Source organism: Danio rerio, chromosome 18 (assembly GCF_049306965.1).
Source record: "Danio rerio strain Tuebingen ecotype United States chromosome 18, GRCz12tu, whole genome shotgun sequence".
Classification (NCBI taxonomy): domain Eukaryota; kingdom Metazoa; phylum Chordata; class Actinopteri; order Cypriniformes; family Danionidae; genus Danio; species Danio rerio.
Window position 1 is genome coordinate 48,126,854 of NC_133193.1, and position 27,795 is coordinate 48,154,648.

A 27,795-nucleotide genomic window follows, 5' to 3' on the forward strand; every position below is an offset into this window, starting at 1 on the left:
ACAATACAGCTTGTATTTTCTGTCTTTTAGTAGAGATATTATATGAGAGATTTGCTTTGTTTACCAAATAAGTGGATCTAATTGGATTTGCATTGTAAACATTAAATACAAGTAAAAAAAAAAATGTTATTTTATTTTATATATTAAATTTGTGCGGGCAAATTCGCCTCGGCTCAGTTGGCGTTTCTGTGTGGAGTTTGCATGTTCTCCCTGCGTTGGCGTGGGTTTCCTCCGGGTGCTCCGGTTTCCCCCACAGTCTAAAGACATGCGGTAAAGGGACTGAGCCGACAAGAAAATGAATGAATGAATGAATGAATGAATGAATGAATGAACGAATGAATGAATGAATGAATGAATGAATTTTAAGTTTGTAGTGATGATACTCCCAAAATCATTCTGCATAAATCCTCAGATTTTTTACCAAATATTCTGCAGAAAAAGCAAAACATGTTTGCAGATTCTGTCTGGCCATACTTATGACTCCTTTGAACTCATATTATATCAAGCAGCTTGTGTAACTTATAAAATTAAGTTAGAACATGATTAACTTAGATAAGTTACAATTAGCTGAGAACATCTTGTCATGACTGACTAATTTTATAAGAATAATTTTTAACAGTGTAGACATAGAAAGACAATGCATTGAAATTCACACAAAATATTGGAAAAACTAAATTACAAACCACAAAATATCAACGAAATTTTATACATTTTGTGTTTCTCTTGAAATTTGCTCTTTAAAAATAAAACTAAAACTTGTATTTATTAAATTTCCCTTACATATAAATTTGGGTGTTTTGGACCGTCATCATAAGTTATTTTGTTAGATTAGCTCCAGATTTGGCTTCAAGACTGCTTAATCGAATGTGTATGCACAAATATAATATTCTAAAGCTTCCTAAAGAAAATATTAATTTAAATGAGAGATTTGTAAGGGGTGTACTTATACATGTTGAGCACTGTAGCATTTAGCCAGAGCTAAATCAACACTAACCAACCTAGACTATAGACGGCATTAATCCCCCACTCCTGCAAATCCCCTCTTCATTCTTCTAGCATTGGCCCGTCTCCTCTTTATAACATCTCTGGCCTGCACACAGCTCACGCTTTCTCAGCTGGAGCTTAGAGATGTGCTATCCTCAGTTCAACAGGCTCTCGTTGGAGGTAGGAGGACACAATATGTCCCTGCCTGGAGAGGAACAGTGAGAAATAAAGCACGTTTAATTTACAGCCAAACAAACGTGTGAGTCAGAGCTGCGTGCTGAAATGATGCCATCCCGCGGAGCACAGATGCTGGATCTGCTTATGATTGGCTCACCGCACGGCCCTGCGCTTGACCTTTCCTTTAGTCAGCCTCAATCAATATCCATGACTTTACTTGTTAAGTCGCATCCAAACAATCTCAAGCACTTTGAAGGAAATTTAAGTGCTTGGAACGTTTCTCTTGATTTGTTAACCCACTTCATAAGTGCCAAGTTTTGTTTTTAGCAGCAAATCATAAGTACTGTAGGTGTGTGCGGGAGTGGATGCAGCGAGTTCAACTTTGCACCTTGTTTTATGTAATATTTTTAAAGATGTTATTCAGCCAAAGATAAATCTGACTCACCGTTTTCTTATCGAGGTATTGTTCTGATACTGTAAAGCCAAACACTCCTTTTTGGATTTGTAAAAATGCTTTTTAAAAAGTTTTTATGGTAGTTTTTTTATTTGGAATTAATCCCAAAATCCCAAAAGAAGATATTTTGAAACATGTTAAAAAATCTGTAACCATTGACTTCCATAGTATTTTGTTTTCAATGGTTACAGCACAAGTGTCAAACTCAGTTCCAAAAGGGCCGCAGCTCTGCACAGTTTAGTTCCAACCCTAATTAAACACACCTGATCAAACTAATTGAGTCCTTCAGGCTTGTTTGAAACCTACAGGTAAGTGTGTTGGAGCAGGGTTGGAACTAAACTGAGCAGGGCTTCGGCCCTCCAGGAATTGAGTTTGACACCCCTGGGTTACAGGTTTTTGCTTTCTTCCAAATACTCTCTGAACAGAAGAAATAAACTATTGGCTTACTCTTGGGTGAGTAAACAGTGAGAAATTGTAAATCTTTTGGTGAACTATTCCTTTAAGATCAGACAGATTTGCTTATTAAGTTATGTAAAAGTAAAATTGCTTGTTGAGTTTAATTACTCTGTCTTTGTTTGTACGTTTCGTTTAAATAGCGAAGCACTGCATTAAGCCATGCTTTTAAAAGTGTACACTTAACTTTTGAACACTATGTTAGTAAACTACAGTGAATAACTTGTTACAATTTATACCATAACATACAGAGATACAGAGGTGCCTAAATGAAGATTGAGACCTTAATACTTGTGGTGAACTCAGTTTAAGCTTTCAAAACATGCTGTATCAAAGAAACTTTCCAATGTATTCTGTGATTATCCATAAAGATTTGGCATAATATATAGCTTAAAGGGTTAATAATTTTGACATTTGAATAGTTTTTAAAATATTAACTTTTATTCTAGCCAAAATAAACCAAATAAAACTAAAAATATTATCAGACATACTGTGAAAATTTCCTTGCTCTGTTAAACGTAATTTGGAAAATATATATAGTCAGAATTAATAGCCCCTTTCGATTTTTTTCTTCTTTTTAAAATATTTTCCAAATGATGTTAAACAGAGCAAGGACATTTTTACAGTATGTCTGATAATATTTTTTCTTCTGGAGAAAGTCTTATTTGTTTTATTTCGACTAGAATAAAAGCAGTTTTGAATTTTTTATGAACCATTTTAGGGACAATTATTAGCCCCTTTAAGCTATATTTTTTCTCGATAATCTACAGAACAAACCATTGTTATACAATAACTTGCCTAATTACCCTAACCTGCCTAGTTAACTTAATTATCCTAGTTAAGCCTTTAAATGTCACTTTAAGCTGTATAGAAGTGTCTTGAAAAATATCTAGTTAAATATTTTTTGCAGTCATCAAGGTAAAGATAAAATAAATCAGTTATTAGAAAGAGTTGTTAAAATTATTATGTTTAGAAATGTGTTGAAAAAAATCTTCTCTCCATTAAACAGAAATTGGGGAAAAAATAAACAAGCGGTCTAATAATTTAGGGGGGCTAATAATTCTGACTTCAACTACATATATATATATATATATATATATATATATATATATATATATATATATATATATATATATATATATAGAAATATTTGTCAAAATACCTCCAACTTTAATTATATTTTGCAATTAGGTGGCAAATAGATGAAATTATATGATATGTTTACGTTTTTCACCTCACCCGATTTATATCACCATATTACCTTGTTAAACAATGATAACCCAAATATTGACAGAACGCTTACATTTAATTTACATGTAAACTAAATTAGCATGCACAGAAAAAAGAAACGTTTATATATCGGAGTCATTAATTGCCAGACTCCTGTGCAATCTGTTAGACAGTGCGAAGGGTGCGTGGTGCGTCCTCTTGGCTCTGTATCGTCTTCGACAGTGGTGATAATTTCAACAGTATGGACATTGTGTGGACGACCACTCTGCGCCACACGACATACTGATCCAGTGTGATCAATTTTCACCAACAAGTAATCCAATCCACCTTTTGTCCAGTTTTAGTTGGAAATTCACAAAGAAAACGTGAAGCACTGTAGCCGTAGTAACTATAACTTCAGTTTTATATATTGGGTAAGCTAAATTGTCCATAGTGAATGTGTGCGCGAATGAGAGTGTATGGGTGTTTCCCAATACTGGGTTGCAGCTGGAAGGGCATCCGCTGCGTAAAACATATGCTGGAAAAGTTGGCGGTTCATTCCGCTGTGGCAAACCCTGATTAATAAAGGGACTAAGCCGAAAAGAAAATGAATGAATAATACAACAATACTCTCTCCTAACATCACATAATACTGCTAAATGTGGGTCATATGATTTACTTTCTTTACTACTGATATATCTAATCAAACAACAAAATTCCCATTGCTGTCTGTTGTAAAGAAATGTGCGCTTCAAAAAATGTGCCCTCGATCCATTCCATGTGCTTCATTTATCAGCTCACTTACACCAGCTGTACTGAATACTGAGTTTATGTCGAACACTCTTTTAATTAGATGCGTTTACAGACATCGTTACTCTCTGATATCTCCATTCTGTTCTCTCTTATGTTTTCTGTGTTTTTTTGTTCATCAATCATAATGCATAAGCACACTTTTGATATTTGTCCACTCAAAAAACATGTTTTTGCTGCTTGTTCAAACTAATTGTTTAAAATGAGCTTATAATTCTTGAAATTTTTGGGCGGCAACTTAATCGTTTTATGTTCAATGTAATTTAATGTGTTAACTTAATCGATTTGTGTTGGGACAACATGAATAAGCTGTGTGGAACCCAGTGCGTACAGTGCAAAGCATTGGTCCCCAACCTTTTTATTACCACGGACCGGTCAACGATTGAAATTTTTACCATGACCCAGGGGGTTGGGGGGTGTGGTTCTACCTAGATTGCTAGGCGACTATCAATGTTTTCTCAGAGGATGTCAAGCTGATAAAACATTGCTGCAACTCTGATACAAGTTTTATTTATGGAGAAGATTTAAAGCACTGCAGTGTTTTGGGTGCTCTGTGTTTGTCTGAAGTTCCTTCCATCAGAGGGAGGCTTTCCCCCCTCAAAATGAAAGTGTCCTTACCCATAACTCAAAGTCAAGGGTTTAAAACCGCAAAAAAATTGGTTATACTGTTCCTACGGAATATGTACGATTTTGTAATGTGTTTTCAGCATTTTTTTACGACAGCAGTATCTCCAGCAAAAAAGATATCCAAAGTTGTAAAGAAATCTGTGTTTTTGAAACTAATGAAGACCGCAGAAGTCAATGATTTATTTAGCCTGACATCTTTACTGCTCTAACATATTTTAAATGTTTCTCAAAATAAAATAAACTGTGTTCAAAGGGAAAAAAGAGATTCTTTTTTACCCAGACATTTAAAAATAACTCATTTTAGAGCAGTGATCACAATACAATAATAGAGATATTTCAATCCAAGGTTATCATACCATCAGAATCCTATACCAGCCCATGCCTATCCCCGAAAGGGTTTTAAAATCTGAGTTTAAAAATCAGTCCTGTGATTCCAGTCCAATCAAATCGCACATAGAAACTAAATCGCATCCTAGTGAACAACCTCAAGACATGAGCACTTAATAAATGCGTTAAACCCAGGGCCGGAGTGGGACTCCTTTTCAGCCCTGGAGAGTCAAGCCTCAGACCGGCCCACCTCAGTTCACGACTGACTATATTAAAATAAGGTCATTTCCAATAAAATTTCTAATTACACTATCACGTCTTTTTTTGAGAAAACAGCTGCTTTATAACTTCAAATGTTCAACAACCCTAACAGTATTATATGTCTTAACAATAAAAAAAAAAAAATAAAAAAAAACGTGCTATCCACTGGACCACAACAGTTGTATATTGAAGAGTGACTCATCTAAGTTATATCATCATTAACCTGCAGGCTGGTTATATATAAAAAGAGCAGAGCTGCGCTGAAATAATGAATGAGAAGACTGTGGTCAAGTAAATAAATAAATTAATTTAAAAAGTGTGACTGCAACAGATTTGGAGCTAGGGACACCGGCCCTCGTGGCCAAAAAACGGACCGGCCCACCGGGAATTCTCCCGGTCCTCCCGATTAGCCAATCCGAGCCTGGTTAAACCGTTCTAAAAAGTATCCAAGAAGATGTCCAAAATCTTAACATGCAATGACACTGATGGAAATGTGAAGGATGTTTACTGTATGATGACAGGAAATTGCCAGTTGGCCTTAAACAATAACTAAATGGACTACAGAATGTTACGTTTTCACACACATATGCACACATTGAATGTAGATGCATCAGACTTTCACTGCATATACTCACTACTCGAGTACTTTTAAAAGGGCTACTTTTTACTCATACTAATACTTACAACTAATACCTTTACTCTATTTGCACTACATTTTGGGGCAAGTAATGGTATTTTTACTCTAGTATGATATTTCAGTACTCTTTCCACCATTATGTAGAACTCTGCATTTGTTTATACAGTGAATGTATCGGTAACTGCATGCCTATTTAATGTAGTTAAAATCTGTATTAACAGCCTTTATTCTGTTTTGTTCCAGGCTTCAGAGAGGTTGAGAGTGAAGGTTTCTCAGTGATTACTCAGTCTGGGTCAGCAGGCACGTCTCCTCTGCCTCATAGATCTTCCAGGACGCATTCTGGTGAGTCATCAGAGGAGATTTATTCTCTTTTTTTTAACCATTTGAAAGGCCTTTTCGCATTGTTTCCTTTGATATCGCCTTGTAAAGCAGCAGGTTTTCCAAATCCCCGTACCATGCTGTGTGCACGACCTAGCACTGAGAGGTTGAGATGTTTCAACTTTGACTTTTTTTTTGAAGCATGGCCAAAGATTACTGGACAATTTGCATGATTACGTGGGAGGTGTTGGAGTGAGCATACAGTACGATACAATAAGGCGCACACTGCCAATTGTGGCTGGAGTATTCCAGCCACTGAGGTTTTGTGGTGGTGTGCATTATTATTTTTTTGAATATCAAATGTGTTTTTTGTCTTCATGACAATGGAATTATTTAGCTGTTTTTCCTTGCATTATTGAGACGATCAGCTCTGCGCTATTGTGTCAATCTGCAGAAATGTTAGAAAAGCCAGTCTCTGTCTCTCTGTGAAATGGCACCTGTGACTAAAAAAGACAAACACGTTGTCATTATTTTTATTTCTTTTATGTTTTGGTGGCTTATTTCATGGGATATTTTCAACCCAGGCACATGAAAAATACATGCCTCAGGCAACATTTTTTTGCAAAATGACATTAAGTTACTTCTTGCATGTGAAATGTACAGTGAGTGGCAGTAAAAAGCACATTCAATTTTCTCCAATATATAATTATGACTGTGGCAATATTTTACTGCCATGCGTCATGAATGTATCACAAACCCAACCAAAACTGCTTAAGAAAGAAATTCTGAGATAAAAATAACAACTATGCTATTTTACATTTATTTTATAGTCCACAATCCTTAGTTTTAAAGTCATAATGCACACATAAGTCTTTATTAATTGATAACTTGTCTGTGTAAGCACTGATTTTGCAATGAAAATGAATTGAAGTCTGTAAAGCTGCTGAATTTTAGAGAAAACTCAACTCTACAGTTTAACAAAGTCACTAATATTGACATTTTAGTAGTTTGAAATAGTATATAAGAAATAATATATAGAGAAATAAGTCTGTAATATAACATGTACTGGCGGTTTATTGGTTTTTGTAATGTAATATACAACACCAACCCAGACAATATGTAGGGGATAATCAACAGCTTGTCGTGCGTTAAAGGATTTTAATGCACGACTTGGAGGCGAAGGACCACATGATGCACAGCAGAGTGTGGTCGCCTCCACGGAGTGCAAAAAAAATCACATCGTCCCGTTGTCCTCCCATGGTTCAGTGCACACTGTGATTTGCGGTTCAAAATATGCATTTGAGCAAGATGCTAATGGTCTAATCAGATTCAATGATTTAAGCTAAGCTAAGCTAACACTTCTTCTACAAGTCTCAGAGATCGACTGAACGGATTAAAAAAAATTATGAAACTCAACATTTTTTTAAACTCTAGGAGACATTTGGAAAAGTTAGTGTTTATAAATCTTTATCTTAGCAGTTCAGTTGTACAGTTGAAGTCAGAATTTTTAGTCCCCTTTGCTTTTTTTTTTGCTTTTTTAAATTTTTCCCAAATGATGTTTAACAGAACAAGAAAATTTTCACAGCATGTCTGATAATATTTTTTTTTTCTAGAGAAAATTTTTTTTTTTTATTTTGGCTAGAATAAAAGCAGTTTTTAATTTTTTAAAAGACATTTAAGGTCAAAATTATTAACCCTTGCTTAATTAACCCAACCTGCCTAGTTAACCTAATTAACCTAATTTAATTTGTATAGAATTTAAGCTGTATAGAAGTGTCTTGAAAAATATCTAGTCAAATATTATTTACTGTCTTCATGGCAAAGATAAAATAAATCAGGTATGAGAAATTAGTTATTAAAACTTTTATGTTTAGAAATGTGTTGAGAAAAATCTGCTCTCCGTTAAACAGAAATTGCGAAAAAAATTAACTGGAGGCAAATAATTCAGGGGGGCTAATATTTCTGACTTTAACTGTACATCAGTGTGGATCAACTTGTCTGTTATGATCCTCAAAGCTTTTCAATGTGAGAGTCACGTGTGTCGAAACTCGGACATGAGTCATGCGAGAGGTCCTTAACACCTACAAACGAGGTGTTAAAAAAAAGCAATACCATGTTATACAGCAAACGTTCAATAAAGCTCCAGTTTATTTGCTTGGAATCAAGCCTGCCGTCGTCCTTCCTTAAGTGGTTGTCAGGGAAACAAATCACTGCAATGCTAAAGCCCTAAACAACTCACTTAAATGTTATGTTTTCTGCATCCAAAGGGCAGAGATGCACACTTATATACTTTCATATCCACAAACAAACATCATGGCATTTGTAACTGGAACATTTAAGTGGGTGCATTAGCCGAGCTCGTGAAATATTGATTGTTACGCATTATTTAGTTTTATCTGTGATAATGGCTTTTGGGTGCTTTGCCACCAGACTCTTTAGAGAATCTGCTGTAGCATCGGGAGTTCATGTTACATCCGCTTTCAGGACAGTGAAATGTTGATGTATTAGCTTGACCGCCTCTCTGAAATGTGGTGTTTGCTTCATCAGAAAGGCTCAGAGATTGTGGAAGATGACTGACGCTGATGTTTCTGGAGTGTGTAGGCAGGTTGCTAGAGAATTATCGTGTGTGTGTGTGTGTGTGTGGAGGTTGTGCAGACCACAACCCACGGCTGCCCTTGGCTTCGAGGAGGCTGAGAAACAATAAAGGACTCCTGAGAGAGGGGGCCGCAAACCCTGCTGATAAATGCAGCTTACACTGGTGTAGATTTCCATGCTGGTTCAGGGTGTGGGTTAGTGCTGGTAATGCAAGATCAACCTATGAGGGATACACATATTATATATATATATATATATATATATATATATATATATATATATATATATATATATATATATATATATTAGGGGTGTCACGATTCCGATTTTTAATCGAAATCGATCGAAATTTATGCTCAATTTCGATTATCGAATCAAAAAATAGAATCTTCGATGCTGCCACGCCCCCTCACGTCAGCTTGGCTTGCCAAGCGGGAAAAAAACAGGCTTGTTGAAGTGCTTATTAAACTGCAGAAGCAGGAGACCCGTCGACAGAACTTAAATCCTCTCCTCTTTCAATAAAGTCGCCGGTGTGTAAGCATTTTGGATTTCCAGTGAGTTATGTTGACAACATTTGTGTTGTCGACAAAAAAAAAAAAACACAGTTTTGCAAGCTCTGCTATGTACGTATTACGTACGATTCAGCCGATAGACAACACCGGCATAGCGATCCTCCACCCGCCCCTGTTGCAAATCCGCTCACGAAAAGTTCACACTCAGGCCCTGTTTACACTGTCTTTGTTTTTAAATGGCATTTTAGAACGACAACGATTTGACATCCACAGTGGCGTGTAGCATTTCTGAGCAGCCCTCCTTCCTCTCTACCTCTGACAATGCACATCACGTGACCACACAGACACAGACGCACACACAGCCATATGAGCTTGAGACAGCAGTCTTTCACTCACTTGTACTTAGTCATTTAGGGAACACCTCAGATACTGTTGGCTGGTTCCTGTTGGTTGTGCGTCTTTTTTACTGACGCCATTATAACGACACAGATCACTGCCTATTCACGAGTCCCGCAGAAAAAGTGATTGACAGGTGGTAATTATGTGTGTATCTTGCCTTTATTCATTTACTGTATGATTTGTTTATGGGTAAAACAAAGACCATGCAGGTCAGGTAGTTTAAACGGTAGGCTACAAATAATTAATGGGTCATTAATTAATTAATTATTCATAATCGAAAATCGAATCGAATCGTGCCTTTAGAATCGAAAATGTAATCGAATCGAGGATTTGGAGGATCGTGACACCCTTAATATATATATAAAACATTTTCTAGATGTCTTACCAGCACTCAAAGGAAATTGATACTCTACAGGGCTTGTCCTTCCATACATGCTAACTTGAACTAAATAGCATCAATGTGAATAGAATGAATGACACTATTTATTTTATTTTTGTTTTTGTGAATGTTGTTCTTAAGAATATTATGAATTTGGGTTCACATACTGGCTCACTGCAGCATGGAATTATGCATCTATGGTACAAATTGTTTATCATGTAATCATCAATTTTATTTACTTTTTGGCTTAGTCCTATTATTAATCAGGGGTCACCACAGCGGAATGAACCGCCTTATCAATTTTATTTTAAATAAATTTTAATTTAGATTTTACAGTTTTTTTTACATTTTTTATTTTAGGGTTATATCTTAGAAATACAAACAGACAAAACTGAGACAACATTGATATATTTAAATCAAACAAGTTATAGTATAACCCAGATTATTTTTGATAAAAAATAATAAATGACGTTTTTAAAAGTTCTTTAACCTTTTAAGACTAATTAATATGCAATTTTCTTTATTTAATTGTTAAATGAAAATTTAATCATGAAAAAGCATGTGCGATTAATTGGAATCATGCACTGTTATCAATTTAAAAATAAGTTTAACAGAAATGCTCATTACATTTAATAAATGCTGTTTTATACGTTAAATTCAATATTTATGACTGGAATCTGCAATTTTGTTTGTTGTGGAAATCATCTGGGGCATTGCAGACGAAGTTTATACATCTTCCAAAACTCAAGAAAACTTTTTAATGCTGCTTTTAGGAACTACTTTAAAAGGAAGATAGAAAATGCCAATAAAAAGAAAAAGTTGCTACAAACAATGTAAAAATGAATATGCGAGCAGGCCAGAAGTTATCTGCATGTGTGCAACTTGAGAATAAGACTATAAATATGATGAATCATCTGAGAAAAAAAAACTATGTTATTGCACACAAAGCTCAAGAGGTTAGGAGTTATTTGTGATTTAAGTTTCAGCTTCATTTCAGTTTCTTAGAAGTAAAAATAGGCAACTCAGACAGTATCTTTTACTTACAGTATTAATATAAAACTATGAAATTAGCATATCTCACATTATTTGGCTTTGGGAAGATTTTGATGAGAAACATTGTTGAGTTGTATGTCTCATTCATCTCAGTTATTGCAGATTTATATCTTGTAAATAAAAAAGACAACTGTGACAGTAGTTACATAAATATGTAAGTTATCAAAACATGTGGGAACACCCCTGATTCTACACCACCTGACAAAAGTCTTGTCGCCTTTCAAAGTTTTAGGCAAAACAAATAATAACTTGACTTCTGGAGGCTTCTAAATTACGTTTATTTTACCAAAATAAAATATGATCATGCCTTAATTTTTAATGATTTAATTAGGATAGTAAGGTCCGACTTTGCTTTGTGAAAAAGTCTTTTCACCTAACAGAAATACTGTACATTAAAGAATATAAAGTCATGGTGCAATGGAAAAAGAATGAATATAGTGTCTGACTCCCATGAGCTTGGAGGAATGCATCCATACATCTCTGCAATGTCTCAAATAACTGATTAATAAAGTCATCTGGGGTCGGTTCTTCGTACCTCGCTTAATTGATCTAAGATGATTTGGCAGATCCTGGATCTTTTCATCTCGATAACTAATCTCTCGCTAATTTGGTTCTTCAAACAAGTTTGCGAATCAGATTAGAATGTCTGGATAAACTGATCTGAGATCGCTGCGTGTGTTGTGAAGGACAGATCTATCGATCCTCGAAATCATGATCAGCAATAAAACGATTGGCTGACGGCACAGCAGCGTAATGACATCATCTGATTAATATTCAATAATCCATGTGAGCAAAATTACATCAAATTAGCAGTGAACGGTTTGTTAAATATGACACGCAATAACCTTCAACATTTGTTGTGAGCTGCAGGCTTTACACTTTTTATGTGTCAAGAGTATTCATCATGTATTTCAATGCATCTCAATGTATTTAGTTCCACATTTAGAAAAGATTTTCTTTATTATAGTCGCCGTTTTTTTAATCGGTGTAAAGAATAACTGGTTGTTTACAAAAGCATTTTGATATTGGTAAAGGCGTCTCAAACTTTTGTGAAGCATCAAATCACCGGCATATTAACTATCAAAACATGTTCATGACTGCATGAATGAATTATTGCTTTAAAAAAAAATCACATATTGTGCATGTTTATTATACACAATTTGTACTAAGCGATCTAAAAAGTTCATATCAATAAGTTTTCTCTGTGCACCACCAGGTGGCAGTCTTTGTACTTTCATTTCGAGAGTGCAGATTGCATAAGTTTTATTAATATATATATACTTTTTATATATAAACTTTATTTATTTTATTAATAACTATAACTTTATATATATAGTTTAAAAAATATTTACTCTTTTCCCAAGTGTATATAACTACCACTGTAAGAAAATATCAGAATTCGGTCGGTACATACTTTCTGTATTATATTTGCTTGAACTGAGCCGATCTAATCCTGTTTATATGAATTGAACCTGCTCCCGATCAGGTTTAAGCTAGCAGAACTGTTGCTACGACAACAACTCTCGGGTCAGCTTTGAAGAACGAAACGATCCTGGATCGTGTCAAATCGGTAATATCCAAATCCAGCTATCTGAGTAATCCACGTACGAAGAACGGACCCCTGGAATGTCCTGCCGGTGTCCTGCAGATTTTAGCTCCAACTTGCCTTAACACACCTACACAGATGTTTTTAGAAAGCCTAGTAAGGGCTTGATGTCTGATTGGGGTTGGAACTAAACTTTGGACACCAGCCCTCCAGGACTAAGTTTGGACGCCGCTGAGTAATGACCTACTGACTATACGTCCATCCACCAGGGGAAATAGTTTGTCCTAAATTGTTTTGAGTTCAGGAAGCATAAAAATAAGGCTCCTTGAGAGAAAATGCCCAATTTGGATGAACAGTGCCCAGAAACAACCGTTTGGATTATAATCTTAATGGAACAATCAGCTTCTTTTGAAATAGGCTCACTTTACAACTCCCCCTAGAGTTAAACAGTTGATTTTTATAATGTTTGCATCCATTCAGAGAATCTCCGGGCCAGGTGGAAGCACAGTTAGCTTAGCATAAATCATTGAATCAGATTAGACCATTAGCATCTCGCTCAAAGACTTCTGATAATTTTCCTAATTGTAGCTTGACTCTTCTGTAGTTAAATAGTGTACTAAGCCTGATGGAAAATGAAAAGTGGCTATTTTCTAGGATCTGTATAGGATCCATGGAGACATTTGACGATTCAAAGCTTCTTTTACAGAGTTGTAAAGTGAGGCCATTTTCCTCAAAACTAATACGTGAATCCAAAAACCCGCTGTGACTTTTCACCTGCTCTGACCTTTCTCTTGCTCTTCCCTGAGGTTTACTGTGCATGTAAGAAAAAGTCCTTCATAAAAAGATCCAAAATAAATCATGTTCAGTCTCTGAGCCCTGAGGCTTCCTAACAGGAGATGCTCTTTTGAGGTGTTTTATAGCCATTGCTAGTTGTTAAAGGAACTTTTATCCCAGTCTCCCCGTCGGGACCCCCTGTGTTAATACCTGATGGTGCTCTCTTTCAATGCCGAATTGGATTGCTTAGGCCTTCGGCAGCAAAACTCAGATAAGCGTGGCAGATGCAAGCTGTAAAGACCGTCCCAGGGCCGTGCTGGTGTCTCTGACAGAATGAGAGATTGCAGGAGCTGCTTCACATGAGTCTACTGGAGATCACTTTGTTTTGAAGGGCGCCGAAGAGGAGGGAAGCGCACTGTGATTCATGCTCCCCTAATGGAAAGCTCTCAGTGCCCTGGAGTACATACTTTAGCACAACACACTTCTGCTTTTTCATCCACAGGAAAAAAAAACACATTCTGGAAGGTGGAAGAATAAGGGGGGAAATAGTGATAATGCTGCCTTTTCCTCAGTTCCTGGCCTCGTAAACAGTGCAGATCTTTTGACACACTGTGTTAACCCTACTCTCTAGAGCTTGAAATTGTTAACCCTGGGTCATCCTAAACCCAGAATAAACGGAATCCTGGGTTATCTACAATCAAGTTTGAAAATGCTCATAATATACAGTTGAAGTTAAAATTATTAGGCCCTCCCTGAATTATTAGACCGCTTGTTTATTTTTTCACCAATTTCTGTTTAACGGAGAGCAGGTTTTTTTCAACCCAGGCTCATTCTGAAAACGTAGTCTAGCGGACGTTTATATAGACCGCGAAATACGTCCCGGGAGGTACGTATTTGTGCAGAATTTGTTTTTGCGAATCCGCGAGAGGCCACTGTGTGCGCTTTTTCCCATCTCGAACGTCTCTCGCGAGTGCCGTGCGCGCCCGCACTGTTCTGAATGATTGACTGCGCGACCGGCCAATCGGCTGATCCACCCTCCTCCTTCCCTGAACCCAACCAGTTTAACCGATTGACCTGCCCGCCCGCTCACTTCCCTAAACCCGAGCAACAATTTAGAAAAGCCGTCAAGAAAAAGAAAAGCCCTCGTCTGATTTTTTATTTTTTTTTAACCACTTTTTCAGATTTTACCACGTTCTCACCCTGTTATGAACTCGCTCGCTTTATTTTTTGGATTCTGTTCTTGTCTTACCTGATTTCTGGAAACGCTCTTCCCCGGACTCAAACCCAGACGCCTTTGTCAACTACTCCTCTCTGCATCTGAAGTCCGCCAACGCACACGATGAGCTGACCGAACAAACTGATTGTGGCGGAAAAGCCCTCCACACGGAGGTAAGCGGTGAGCCGGCAAGCGTGAAAGGGAACGGCGTCACACCGCCCCGTAGCGTTCGCTTAAAAAAATGAAATGCAGCCTTACGTACCTCCCGGGACGTATTTCGCAGACTCCAGAAACGTCCGCTGGACTAAGTTTTCAGAATGAGCCTGGGTTGCTTTTTTTTCAACACATTTCTAAACAAAATAGTTTTAATAACTTATTTCTAATAACTGATTTATTTCATCTTTGCCATGATGACAGTAAATAATATTTGAATAGATACTTTTCAAGACATTTCTATACAGCTAAAGTGACATTTAAAGGCTTAACTAGGTTAATTAGGTTAACTAGGACGGTTAGGGTAATTAGGTAAGTTATTTAAGTTAACTATGGTTTGTTCTGTAGACTATCAAGAAAAAATAAAATTAAAATTAAAGAGGCTTATAACTTTGTCCTTAAAATGGTGTTTAAACAATTAAAAACTGCTTTTATTCTAGCTGAAAATAAAAAAAACTGACTTTTTCAAGACGAAAAAATATTATCAGACATACTGTGAAAATTTCCCTGCTCTGTTAAACATCATTTGGGAAATATATATATATATATATATATATATATATATATATATATATATATATATATATATATATATATATATATATATATATATATATATATATATATAAAAGAAAAAAAATCAAAGGGGGTTAATAATTCTGACTTCAGCTGTACATGGGGTTAACTATGTTAATCCTGGGTATTCATTAACAGTCGTTTCAGATTTGAGATGCAAAGAGAGAAGGACTTGCAAATCACAAACGTGCCCCAATAACTTATTTGAGAAAGTCAAAAATTTACACAGTGGCCTCTAGTGGAGTTAGTGCTTCGTTTGTGACCTTAACTTTATATCGCAATGGTAAGTGTGTTCAGCTAAGTGTGTTCAGCAAGACTTTCATAACCTGGGGTAAAATGCAGTGGTATATCCCGGGGTTGATCCCAGTGTGAAAAGCCCTTCTGAAAACAGATAGTGGCCCGCTGGGATTCGGCCGAGGCTGCTGCTGCTGCTGTCATCCTTTTGTCATAATTTGATTCAATTTTCAGCACCGTTGGCCTGAAATGCATCTCTGATCAAATTATAAAAGTTCAAACAGAGTGTCTTATGCAAATGCCTTGGGTTTGATGGAAAAAAGGGACGAAGCGGATGCCTTTCTTAGCTTTAGCAGGTCAATTTATGGGGCTTTCAGCCGTGTCTTAGTGGAAGGACTTTTCCCTCCTTTTTCTCTCAAGTAATTGAAGAACAAACTCCTTGAAGCGGTTGACTGGCATATGATTCGTTTTTTAGAGTTGAACCCTTTAAAGCGAGCCGGGGTGCAGGGGTCATGGTTTGGCTCGTTAGTTTTGGGAGTCTGGTAGATGCCGGGACTAATTATCTGGTTGAAATCCTTGCGTCTTTTGAAGCATAATGTTATGTACCTTCCTCTTTAAATAGTTTTTATTGAATTAATAATAAGAAAGCAAGTTTTAAGGTTGTGTTAACTGATTTGTGTTTATATACTACCAATATCTAAGAACCCTTTGACTGCCTGCTCTACCAAACGGTTGACCATATTTTGACTGTTTTAAATAATGGTTTACACTACACAGCATTGTTGGTTCACAATAAAATTAAACAAACATAATTCTGTTGCATTACTACACTTGATTTTGGTTTTATTGTAAAAAAAAAAAAGGAAAAAAAAACATGTTAAATGACAATCTGAAATATTTTATGGCATACCTCAAATAAAATAAACGTGATTAAGTATTCATAAATAAATAAAATTCATAAAATAAATTGGTCTTACACTTTATCATTTCTGATTCTTCTATAGTATACATATAAAATTCCAGTACTTTTATCATAAAGCGACATATCCACCATTTGGTAGAGGTTGATATTTTAGAAATGATGGGATGTGTTGGGAAAAATGCATTGAGTGTTTTAACTAGCTACATTAAGAGTTAAGAAATGCAATCCAAACATTTTTTTGGGAATTGGGACAGTTACAGGGTTAAACAAGAATATATTTATTTAATGACTATTTTGTATATTTGTATTTTGTTTATACATACCTCCCTTGACATCTATGTTTTTATTTAAAAAAGTTATATACTGTTGTTCTTTAAATAAAAAAGTTAACAAAAAGAATTCATTAGATGTAAAAAAATAAATAAATAAATGTAAATAATTTAAATAAAATTGAAGAAATTTCAACTTTTTTTTCTTTTTTTTTTTTAAACTTTTTTTTTTAATTGCAGATTTTTGTTCTGGGTGTTTCTAGGGCTTAGTACTGTGCTATGTGAGACACATAAATACATTATTTTGTATCTTTTATCTCTATTTCATGTTATTACAGATATACATATATAATTGTATTATTATATAATGTATTGAAATAATAATTAATATACCACCAGCGCCAAAAAAAAAAAAAAAAAAAAAAGAGGAACAGCAAAAGTAATAAACATAATGTTTTGTTGTTGTTATTGTTATTATTATTGTTATTATTATTATTATTATTATTATTATTATTATTATTATTATTATTATTATTATTATTATTATTATTACAGTACTGAAATATTAATTTAAATACCACCAACACGAAAATATATATATATATATATATATATATATATATTTATATATATATATATATATATATATATATATATATATATATATATATATATATATATATATATATATAAATAAACAACTAAATAATAAACAATGTTTTGTGTGTGTATGTATGTATGTATGTATGTATGTATGTACGTGTATATATATATATATATATATATATATATATATATATATATATATATATATATATATATATATATATATATATACTGTAATGAACTAATAATTTATTGTTAAATTTATTATTAAAGGATGTATGTTAAGTTGTAGAAATTATTATTAGTGATACTGATAACAATTTAAATGTTTATATATATAAATTAATGCAAATATAAAAATATATATCTTATATTTATAATTTAGTTATAATTGAATTATTAATACTAATAAATCATTGTCATCAACAACAACACTAACATCATCAACGACAGCAATAATAATAATAATAATAATAATAACAATAATAATAATAATAATAATAATAATATATTATTATTGTTAAAAATTATTTAAAATATTACTAAAATATTCATACAATTTCAAATCACTAGGGATAATAAATTTAGAAATAATTTAAAAAATTGCAAATAACAGTGAATCCTTAATATTATTTATTTATTTATTTAAATTATTATTATTATTTGTAGTAGTAGTATTTTAATTTATTTTTTTTCTTTTTCTTTTTATTTACATTTTAAGTCTGGTTAATTTTTTATTTTTTATCTTTGAATTAGATTCTTTTAAAAAGGGCTGTTTTGTCCTGGTGTATGTTTATTTATTTATTTATTTATTTATTTTTGTGGTTAGCATTGGAAAGCATATCACACACAAAGTGCTCAGTAATGCATCCTCAAACAAAAGATGGCATCCAAAAAAGCTTTCATATCCGTTGTTCCTGCTGGTGCTAACTGGCTCCTGTGAGATTGAGTGAAACCCCTCAATGTCTGTGTGTGTGTGTGTGTGTGTGTGTGTGTGTGTGTGTGTGTGTGTGTGTGTGTGTGTGTGTGTGTGTGTGTGTGTGTGTGTGTGTGTGTGTGTGTGTGTGTGTGTGTGTGTGTGTGTGTTATTGATGTATAGTGGTGAAAGAGAGTTAGAGATGCTGTTTGTAAATGAGAGATGACAGCGTGAGACATGACAGCTCCCTCACGGTTTTTATCCTCTTCCATTTTTTTCTTATGTGCAAACAGGCTCATGAATAATGCAGAGGCAGGTTAAATGATGTCACAGTTGCAGAATAAACTCAGTGTTTGTTATTGATATGCATGTGCTGTTTCTGTGTTTACTGTGAGGGGAAGTGAGCGCATGAATCCGCCTGCTATTTTGTGGGCTATGAAACCGGGAGCAATGCACGTCTCGCTTGACTAGTGAGATCCAGAAGATTTAAAGAGACGAGACGAGTGATGCACCCTTTTTTATTCATTTTGTACTAGCAAATTAGCTAAATCCAACATTTGTTTTCAGTTTTTTCCTCATTAAATATACAGTTGAAGTCAAAATTATTAGCCCTCTTGGGAATTTTTGTTTTCTTTTTCAAGTATTTCTCAGTTGATGTTTAACAGAGCAAGGAATATGTCACAGTATTTCCTATAATATTTTTTCTTCTGGAAAAAGTCTTATTTCTTTTTTTTCAGCTTAATTTTTTTAAACACCATTTTAAGGTCAAAATTATTAGCTCTCCTCAAGCAATATTTGTTCGTTATATAGAACAATTACCCCAACTTGCCCAATTAACCCTAATAATCTAGTATATATATATATATATATATATATATATATATATATATATATATATATATATATATATATATATATATATATATATATTCATTCATTTTCTTGTCGGCTTACTCACTTTATTAATCCGGGGTCGCCACAGCGGAATGAACCGCCAACTTATCCACTCTGTTTTTATGCAGCGCATACCCTTCCAGTCGCAACCCATCTCTGGGAAACTTACCACACACTCTTATTCACACACACACACCCATATACTATGGATAATTTAGTCTACCCAATTCACCTGTACCACTTGTCTTTGGACTGTGGCGGAAACCCATGTATGTATGTATATATATATATATATATATATATATATATATATATATATATATATATATATATATATATATATATATATATATWTWTATATATATATATATATATATATATATATATATATATATATATATATRTGTGTGTGTGTGTGTGTGTGTGTGTGTGTGTGTGTGTGTGTGTGTGTATATATATATATGTGTGTGTGTGTGTGTGTGTATATATGTGTGTGTGTGTGTGTGTGTATATATATATATATATATACACATGTATATATATATATATACATATATATATATATATATACATATACATATATATATATATATATATATGTATATATATATATATATATATATATATATATATATATACACACACACACACATATACATATATATATATATGTGTGTATATGTGTGTTTATGTATATATATATGTGCACTGTTAGACATTTCAAAGGGTTTTTACAGTAACTTACTGGCAACACTGTTGCCAGTAAGTTAATGTATTTTAGATTTACAGTATACAACTGTAAATCCGTTTACAGCATGTTACTGTAGTGTCTGAAAATGGTTAACTACTGTAAAAACCTAAGTTAACAGTTAGCTACTGTAAACCTTTTAATTTTGTCCTAAATATTTTATAATATAATTTTATTAATATTATTTTAATACTATAGACCTAAAAAAGACACAATTACAAAATATTAACAAAATAAACACTCTTTATTTAAAACATTGGAGATGCTTAAAACAAGCTTAAAAATGTGTAAAAACATTACATTTCAATCATTCAAAATATTTTATTTTAAGAAAAAAAACATTGAAAATGACAAAGCACATTAACATACATGTACAAAACTAATTTAAGTGTCTGACCGGCATATTGTTGAGAAAAAAAAAAAACCAATTGTACTAAGTACTACTGACATTAAACCAGACACAATTACAAAATATTCCATTCTTTAAAATATTAATAATGCTTAAAGCATTTAAGGAAAATGTGTGAAAATTACATTAAGCAATAAAATCAACACATTAAAAATAAATAAATCACACAAAGCACTAGAACATACATGTACAATAAAAATTTAAACTTCTGAATTGCATATTGTTGGAAAAATAAATATTTGTAACTATTAGCCGACTCAGAAACAACACAACTTTAAAATATTACTAATTCTGGTGTCAAATGCTCAACAAGGTCTGAATTCACATGTTCAAATGCAATTCATCTTTATTTCTATTGCACTTTTACAATGTAGATCAATGATGTCAAAGCAGCTTAACATAGAAGTTCTTGTAAATTGAAGCTGCTTCAGTCCAGTTTTCAGAATTGAAGCAGTAAATGTCACTGCTGAAAGTCCAAACACTGAAGAGCAAATCCACCGATCCACCAATCGTAGCCAAACGATCCAGTGGCGACAGTGGCATGGAAGAAACTTTACCAACTGACGAAAGTGTAGAATAAAAGCCCTTGAGTGAAACCAGGCTCAGTTGGGCACGACCAGTTCTCCTCTAGCCAAACTTGTGCAAGGCCGCAGTCTAGGCACCGGAGGCTTGAAAGTTCACCAGCGGGTGGTCAGGCTGGCCCATTGGATCAATGCGGAAACTCATTGATCACGTGTGTCTTTTAGGATTCACTCCTCCATGACCACCACAGCATCTGGTCAGGATTTGGCCCAGTCCAGGATTATGAAGAACTCTGGATAAGGACAAACAGACTAACATAAGCATAGAAGAAGCTTGTTTAAAAAAAATAAATCATATACTGGTTAATTATTTTGAAGCATGGCAGCTAGGTTGGGGTAGTTTTCAGCTGGTACTGAGCAACTGGCTCCTGCTCATAACCTGCTCACTACCATGTTTAAAAGATAACTAACCAGAATGTCCTGTTTATTTTTTCCCCTAACAAGGTTTTACAAAAACATTGAAGCATTTGTGATGGGTTGATTCACAGCAGGACAGATTAGACTATTTGTTTTAAGTATTCCTAATAAACTAAAACAGACTGAATACTGATACAATTATTGAGAGTGTCTCACCTAATCCAAGTTCTCAGTTAGCTGGTGAAAGAAGGATAACTCACTGTTGTTCATGGTTGTCATTCTCTTCACTACTTCTCCTGCCTTCTTCTGGCTTACTCTGGTTGTTGCTGTGCATTTTGTTTCATCCTCTGGAATTATTTATACAAAAAATTTTATTATTTTATTTAATATAATAATATTTATTATTTAATATTACAAAATATTTAGGCAACATGAAATGGGGAAAAAGACATTTAATACATAGACAAATGCATGTATCCCAATACTAATTATTGTATTTTGAAATGTCTGACCCATGACAGACCTCAATCTGCTCAAAAATATTATAAACAAAGATGAAAAAAAACCCTACTAAATGGTTTAATAAAAAAGGGAAAAAGATTTTTTATTTAGCTAGCAACTAAACATGTGACACATTTTGTATTAAAAGTAACGTTACTATATTGAGAAACAAATAGATGTACAGTACTTACTGTTGTATGAGGTCCAGTTTGCACAGGCAGGCTCCCAGTATTCTATATTGAGACCATAAAAAAGCCAAAAATACAGATAAGAATACCATGCTACAATCCACAACCTCCACACAACTTTTTTTTTATTTGTTTACCTTGGTTGCTTACTGGTCTTGCTTATTTTTTAAGCATAAGGCTGTGCTGATCAAGATGTTCCTCCGAAATGCTGTTTGTTTCTTCAGACAAAACCTGGTGCTGTGCTCGTGCCATATCTAAACAGAAAAAAATATAATGGACAACAATTATGTTAAACCAAATGTCAAGAGTTATGATAAAAAATAATTAGCAAACAATAAATAGCAAAAAGGTGGTTATTAGCATAATGCATAGAGGTAAAGTTGGTTTTATATTAGCAGATTCAGACTTCCCCCTTAATAATTTAATTTCATAAAAGTATTATTTGCAAACTCTAAATAGTGAAATCATTTTAGCAGCTAACGACTATCAAAGTACAACATGCTCACGGTCAAATAAACAGTGTTAATGTTGATTTCAAGTCATACTGGCATGCTAATTCTGATCGAATATTCAAAGTAACATGGTAAACAGTATAACGTTAGAGTCTTCTAAATGAACGAATGTGCGAATATAAAACCAACTTTACCTCTATGCATATTGTAGATTTACGTTAACGTTCTTATAGGTTACGTCGCGATGTTATTTTCTCAAGCTAACGATATAAGTTACTCTAAACCAGAGAAAAATAAGTTCACAACATCTAATATATATATAGTATAAATCAATATAAGTTAAACGTTGCACGTTAAAATGAGTTTGAGTCCAATTCAGTATAAACTTAGCTCAGTTTAGCTAACAGTTAACATTACCATTTTAAGATCGCTTCAGCTAATGTTGCCGAGCAAACAAATGCTAATAGAGGTGCTCAAATCAATTTCGAGTGTTGTCAGCACAGACAGATGCGCTTTTACCTGGATTATTTGATGGTCTTTCATTCATATTCTTCTGGGGGAAAACACTCTCTGCCGGACCGTTGTCTCGTGCTAAGTGTCCTCCAAAACTGTCTGCATACCTCTGGTTCCCTCCTAAACCAAAACCCGCTGCAACACCTGTTCCTATGTAAATAAATAAAAAGATATGACGAGAACAATGGCTAATATTCATAAACAGTCTTATTTAAAGTAATAGTAGTGTTAATGTAATAAATTAAATAAAGGTAACATCTTAATAGATGATATATTTCTCAAATGGGCAAAATAACGCCAAACCAGAGAAAATAATAATAGCCAACTTTATACTTTACTTTGTTCTATTCTCGCCCACAAAACATTCTGTAAAATGAAACACTGCCTCAGCTTACCAGAGTAAAGTTTGTTAAATCCAGTATGTTCTTCAGGCACACTAATAAATTGTCCTCCAGAATTGCTCCAGGGTCCGCAGGCAAAATGTGGTGCAGAGTAGTCGAATCGCCGCAAGGTGGCGTTGAAGCAGTTGTGGAAAATACAGTATAATACACGAATTTTTACAAATACAGTACATCGCTGTATATGTTGTTCGACGTCACACTAAATTCCCATAATGCAACGGTAAATACAGTTATTTACCGTAAAAGGAATTTGCAGTATTACACTGGGTGAAATACAGTAAATAACTGTGTAATTTACAGAAATGTCTAACAGTGTGTGTGTATGCATGTATATATATATGTGTGTGTGTGTGTGTGTGTGTGTGTGTGTGTGTATATATGTGTGTATGCATGTATATGTATGTGTGTGTGTATATGTATATATATATATATATATATATATATATATATATATATATATATATATATATATATATATATATATATATATATATATATATATATATATATATATATATATGCTGAGAATAGAGTTGCACCTATATATACATGTGTGTGTGTGTGTGTGTGTGTGTGTGTATGTATATATAGGTGCAACTCTATTGTCAGCATATATATATATATATATATATATATATATATATATATATATATATATATATATATATATATATATATATATATATATGGAACTCTAGTCTCAGCAGCACACAGTGACTTAACATCTGTATGAAAACAGTATTGTCAGTTTCCAATCTGCTGTCTGTTTACCAAGTTGAAGGCCAGGCTGCGTGCACCAACTCCCAGGTTCAAAACATTGTTGTTTCTTAGCAGCGACTTGAAGATTTCTTTGAAAAAATGAATACATAAGAATATAGATTAAGGTCTGCTCAGGGCGAGATGGAAAGTCTTATGACCTTCGAGACTGCCGACTCATTCTTATACAATAGACTTTTAAAGCAGCTTGTGAATGTATGTATCGACTTGTGCTGTGAAGCCCGTGTAGTCTGATTGGATTTGCGCCACGCCATCTGGGACCAGAACAAAAGATATTCCTCATAAGTGGTCGTGATTAATTCGGAGAAGGTCAGAGCAGACGTCCAGCAGGGCTTCAGCTCGGTGTTAGCGCTGTACACCTTTCCAAATCCTCACAGCCTCAGTCATGATATGTGTTCATGCGCTGCCGGCTTGAATCGCTTTGTCACGCTGCTGCAGAAATCTGCTATAGACATTCTCATTGTGTGAATCGGAAATTGCAATTCCCTGATGTTTGCTTTCCATGAGCATGGGGGGCTCTGGCAGGAAACCGTGGACACCTGAAGCTTTTGTGCATGTGCTCAATGCAGCAGATGGAGATGGTCACTTTGCATTTGCCATTTTTTATTTCAACACAAGCTCACTAGAAAATTATACCTTTACAGACCCCATTGTAATACAATATCAATGCACCACCAGTAAAACACCAACAACTTTTAATCCTTTTCACAGAAACTGTGAATGCATTGACAGGGACAGAAATAAAAAAGGTGGAGAGATCTTCATTATCATTCATTCATTCATTCATTCATTTTCTTTTTGGCTTAGTCCCTATATGAATCCGGGGTCGCCACAGCGGAATGAACCGCCAACTTATCCAGCACATTTTTCAGTTCACCTGTACCACATGTCTTTGGACTGTGGGGGAAACCAGAGCACCCGGAGGAACATGCAAACTCCACACAGAAACGCCAGCTGACCCAACAGAGGCTCGAACCAGCGACCTTCTTGCTGTGAGGCGACAGCACTACCTACTACGCCACTGCTGCGCCCCCTCCATTATCATGGTTGGCAAAATGAAAAAAAAAAATCTGTTAATGTTATTGAAGGGCTGCACGGTGGCGCAGTGGGTAGCACAATCTCCTCACAGCACGATGGTCGCTGGTTCAAGTCCCAGCAGAGTCAGCTGGCATTTCTGTGTGGAGTTTGCATGTTCTCCCCGTATTCGCGTCCTCCGGGTGCTCTGGTTTCCCCCACAAGTCCAAAAACGTGGTATTAGGTGAATTGGGTTAGCTAAATTGTCCGTAGTGTGTGTGTGTGTGTGTGTGTGTGTGTGTGTGTGTGTGTGTGTGTGTGTGTGTAAAGGAGTGTGTAAAACATATGCTGGATAAGTTGGCAGTTCATTCTGCTGTGGCGACCCCAGATTAATAAAGGGACTAAGCCAAAAAAAAAATGATTGAATGTTATTGAACATAGTAGTACTATATGATAATATCTAATATCACTATATTAGATCCGTGCAGCTCATAAATATGTGCCGTCAATGTGACAGATAACAAAGATAACAAGAAAATGACTAAGGATTTTTCTCTTTAGTGTATGCAAGTATAGTAGGTGTAATATAATTATTTTAGTATTATATACAAATGACTGCTTGAAAGGATTAAGAATGTTTATTCATTTTCCTTTGGCTTAGTCCCTTATTTATCAGGGGTCGCCACAGTGAATGAACCGCCAACTATTCCAACATATGTTTTAAGCAGCGGGTGCCCTTTTTGGCCGCAACCCAGTACTGTACACACTCATACACTACAGCCAATTTAGTTAATACATTTTACCTATACCGCATTTCTTTGTACTAGACATGGGCCGGTATAAAATTATCACGGAATGACAACCTTGGATAAAAATATCACGGTTTCATGGTACTGCTCTGAAATATATTCTTTTTAAATGTCTGGGTAAAAAGCAATAACTTTTTTCCTTTTTTTAACAATATATTTTATTTTTTGAAAGATTTATGATATTTTAATTAATTAATTGACTTCTGCTGTCTTCATTAGTTTCAAAAACACAGATTTCTGTACAATTTAAAATGGCATCTATTGTCCTAAAAAAAAAATATATATATATATATATATATATGTGGCCAATAACACCCTACTTTTATCAGGGAAATAACACAGCCAAAACATCTATAAGAAAAATGGATTCTTTTATTCTGGACTGAGCCTCAAGGAGACACAGCATTAACTTACTTTGTTTGGGAAATAAGCAGCAAGCTTTAAAACAGGTCCAATCAATAAACAAAGTTGGCTTTATGACAAAATAAAAAAGGTCAGCAACAGGAAAAATAAATGTATATATAACTATAAGGATAAATTCGTTGACAGTATTCAAAACATCCAATTCAAAATCCCCATGTGACTTAAAGTAGTTCAAAACCACGTTAATAAACTATTTAATATGTGCAAAACAACGGCAGTGGCTTATCTATGCCTAATAAAGCAAACAAAAACAGAATAAATGAGCAATCAGCACATTCCACTACATACAATACATCACACATATGATAATTCACATGAAAAGGCATTTTTTACATAACTTAATGTGTTCAGGACCCACACATAAGTTTACATGTTACACTGAGAACAAAACTTTCATGTCTTACACATAATCACACTCCATGAAAATAAAATGAGCAAACTCACTCGTTCTGATTCTCTGAAGCACACGTGCGATTAGCAGTTAGCACCTGTGTGATCTTGTGTACTGCTCTTCTCCCCTCTAACACAGCATAAAGAATAACTATTACTGTATGTACAGCTTATATAGAGAATAAACAGCATCATCAAACATTTTGGAACATTATCAAACTCTTAAAACAGTTATTAAGTTAACTCACGCTCAATCTCCACTAGCGTGCTCTGAATTCTCCTTCCTCACCGAGATTTCTCACATGCAGGAACAATGATCGGCTGAGCAGCAAATTAAGCCAGCAGATATACAAACTCACACCACCTGCATCTGCTACCTGCTCCCAAGTTAACACAAAACTGCAAACTTTCTCTCTTAAACAGTTGTATCAACTTTCTTTCCCCCTGTCTGTAACTGCTTCACACCGCGCTCTCTGTATCTGACGTGCACCTTTTTTTCCGCGTTTGTGTGTGCGTGAACTCTTAAAGGGGCAGCGCTTAAAAACAAACAAAACTAAATATGGTTGTATAACTGGGGAAATTAATTAAATTTCAAATGAATATTACCCCGGTTACATATATATATATATATATATATATATATATATATATATATATATATATATATATATATATATATATAAATAAAAAAAAGTCTTACACATACCATATGAATGGTAAGGTGACATTGCCAACCACTGAGCTATTGTGCCACCCCATGAAGAGTGCAGAATGCTATAAAGAATGCATGTAGATAACAATTTTTTTTTCTGTTTTGCATGTTCAAACCTAGCTCTTTTTAATGTTTCTATTATGAGTTTGACATTTTTTT

At 34.4% G+C, this 27,795-nt stretch overlaps 1 protein-coding gene and 1 long non-coding RNA gene across 5 annotated transcripts in view; one reads left to right on the forward strand and one right to left on the reverse strand.

Annotated features, from left to right (window-relative positions):
* LOC141378671 (uncharacterized) lies at positions 1-27,405 on the reverse strand. Of its 2 annotated transcripts, XR_012393842.1 has the most exons (4): positions 27,173-27,405; positions 26,979-27,054; positions 24,283-24,359; positions 581-1,189 (listed from the first exon to the last, which is right to left on the reverse strand). It is a non-coding gene; the product is annotated as an uncharacterized lncRNA (long non-coding RNA). The 2 variants fall into 2 exon arrangements; XR_012393841.1 differs by lacking the exon at positions 24,283-24,359 and having other exon boundaries at positions 1-1,189.
* large2 (LARGE xylosyl- and glucuronyltransferase 2) overlaps positions 1-27,795 on the forward strand; it is a 333,000-nt gene that overhangs the window by 227,128 nt on the left and 78,077 nt on the right. For all 3 annotated transcript variants that reach the window (XM_073929039.1, XM_017351916.4, XM_073929040.1), the window contains one exon: positions 6,183-6,281. The gene's annotated coding sequence lies outside the window, so the exon portion shown is untranslated. The remainder of the gene's footprint in view (positions 1-6,182; positions 6,282-27,795) is intronic.